Source organism: Corylus avellana, chromosome ca8 (assembly GCF_901000735.1).
Source record: "Corylus avellana chromosome ca8, CavTom2PMs-1.0".
Lineage (NCBI taxonomy): Eukaryota > Viridiplantae > Streptophyta > Magnoliopsida > Fagales > Betulaceae > Corylus > Corylus avellana.
The window spans coordinates 22,332,369-22,335,387 of record NC_081548.1 but is presented as its reverse complement, the minus strand read 5'-3'; positions in this window follow the sequence as shown (position 1 = coordinate 22,335,387).

Here is a 3,019-nt window from a genome sequence, read left to right as displayed (position 1 = left end):
AAAAAATAAAAGAAAAATGTTTGGTAAAGTGTTCTGAGTTCTCAAAGAGAAAAAAAAAAAATTGACCTCATCTTTTGGTTATGATCTATTCAGGTCTTTGTACCCCATTGGCTTTATTTACCTCACATCCCTTTCTATATCTATACTATAGTGAGAGGGGGAGGGGGGGCACTAGATACTGGTAATATAAGACATCTCCTTGTAACGTTTGATGTTTTCTACTTTTTAAAGCTCTTTTTAGTAGTGTATGGAGTATGGTTACACACTGTTTGCCACCTTGGTGCTAGGATTTGCCCACAATTTGGTGGTAGTTGCTTTTGCCCACATGGAGCAACCATCTCCACGATTTTTGTCATTTTTTGTTTTGTTTTAGAAGAGTAAACTACTGTGAGCTATATGTAATATTGTGCATACTTGAAATAATATTATGTGCAATAAAAAGAAGGAAATAAACTTTTATTTGACTGCTGTTACAATAAAATTGCTGTGTTAGAGATGTTTTGTTTGGTAAACTTTGTTTGTAGTTGTGTTTGGTTTTAAATTTGACTTGCATCCTCATTGTTCGAAAAGTATTTGAATTGAATCCTACACCAGGTATTAATATGACAATAAAGCAGAAAAATATATAAATGCCTACTCACAATTAGACATAATGCTTGAATCCTACATTGGTATGGAACAAAACAGGTGAGGAGGAGCTGTATTAAGCCTATATATCTCTTACATCAGTTTTATGTGCTCACATATGAATAAAATAGAACCATTTACGAGCTTACTTTTTCAGCCTAAGCTTGCTGAGCTGTTCAAGATTGGGTTGTTTATGGAACAAGTTTGAAAATCGGACTTGAGTTTGTTCATTAACCTTCATAAATGAATACAAACGAGCTTTCTTCGAGCTGAGGTTTGAGCTATTCATAAATGGGGTGACTCGTGTAGAGTCCTACATGTAAGTTTTAAGTAAATATTTGGTGTGTTTTTGAGTATAGAATGCATTGCTATCATTCACTATTCCAATTTATTGCTGATGATTTACAATGGTATTAGACAAGAGTAATGCCTATTCTCACTTCTCCACACATTTTTTCACTCATATGTGGCTTTTAAGATCACCATTGAATATGAGATAGATCTTTATTGAATTTTAGTGTAAGAATTATTAGATGTACAAAGATAGGTACATTAAGGACTACAGTCCAAATGGTCGGCACGTTTCTATTTAGCCAGTCGACACCTTACTTTGTACTTTTTACAATGTTTTAGTTTCTTTATATTATTCTTTAGCTCAAAACTTTTTCTCTCCGTGACACCTCTGGATGCGAATAGGAAAAAGAGCCTACAACTAATAAACGTTTGGTTCAAACATGGATTACGTGTCAAGGTTGCATTTGTTAATTGAGCAACCTTTGTAAAACCTAATTTTTATGTGGTTTTGGGTGATTTTACGTGGTCACTATTAAGGGGGACATGCACCCTGGTAGAATTGCCTTCGTTTTTCTCACTATGGTAGTTCGTTTGCCAACTACGTCAGCCACACAATTTCAAGTCGGCGTAGAAAAACTGCGGCTCAAGAAAGAGCTGCTTGGCCCATTGGACGTAAATTTGCTAAATCTATTGATTAAGATGCGTAAGAGCTTGTTTGGGATTGTATTTGAAAAATAGAGTTTTGAAGTCAAAAAAAGTTTTTAGGTAAAAGCTTTATTTTTAATGTTTTGTCACAAGTGTGTTTTGGTTATTTTTAAAAGTAAAAAAATAGTACTTTTGAAATTTTTTACCAAACATGGCAGCTTTTGTTTGGTGTAGCTTTTTAGGCACTAAAAATGCTTTTTAAGTCCTCTAATACAATTCCAAATAGGCCTTAAAAGGAATAGTCATCTTCACCAAAAATTTGTGCCTTTTATTAATTTAATCCTAAGTTTGTTACTCTTTTAAGTGTAGATCGCTTTAATAGTATGCTTGTGTGAATGTAACAAAATTAGGTATATATTTTTTCAACTTAACAAAAAATATTCAACTGACATCTAATTTGAATAATTTTATGTTAATTATAGAAGAGAAAATATATTAACAAAAATTAATTTGTGATTTAAGGTTGTATAAGAGTGCTAATGTATTGTGATTTTGTACATAAAAAAATTGCAATTTGAAAACATAAAAGAAAAAAGCGTTTTCAAATTGCAAGTAAATGGGCGCTTTTTTAAAATCACATTTTTTTGAAGGCTAAACTGTAATTTTATCAAATGTTAAATTGCGTTTTTTTAAGATTGTTTGTACAAATTGTACATTTTAAAACTGTAATTTTTAAATTGTATTTTTTGAAATTGCAAACTCAGATGGGTCATAATTCACTGAATTAGTGCAATCTCAATTTTGTTTTTAATTGTAGTATGTGTTTTATATAACAAAATGCTAATACATTTTAGTCTTTTTAAGAGAACATGAATGTATTAATTTTAAAAATAAAAATAAGAGATTAAAAATAAACTTTATATTCCATAAAAGTATGTTGTTATAAAGAAGTGAAGTTTATTATATATTTTGTAATATTATAAACACTTGAGTTATGGAAAAAAATATATGAAAACAACTACTCTTCATCAGATTATGTGGAGTTGGGTAAAGTGCCATGTAATGTTACTCTTTTTTGTTCAATTACTTGAATTCCATAAAATAGAAAAGGAAAACAATTATTATTATTATTATTTTATAGATAAGAAAACAAAAATTCAATTTGGCAACAATCATCGCTCAAGGCTTATGAAGCCGACTCAAAACCAAATCAATTAAACTATTAAATAACCTGTTCGCTATGATGAAGCATCAGCTGTCCCTACTCCCGAAACATAAAAAAAAACGCAATCTTGGACAATAAGAACCACCTAGAATTAAAAAAGAAAAAAAGAAAAAAAGAAAAAAAAAAGGGAATCAAAGTAAAAAAGAGAAAAGAAGAAAGAAAAGTATTTAGATCTAGTGGGGGCATCCCGGCTATTTAAAATTTCTTTACTTTATTGGAATCGCTTTC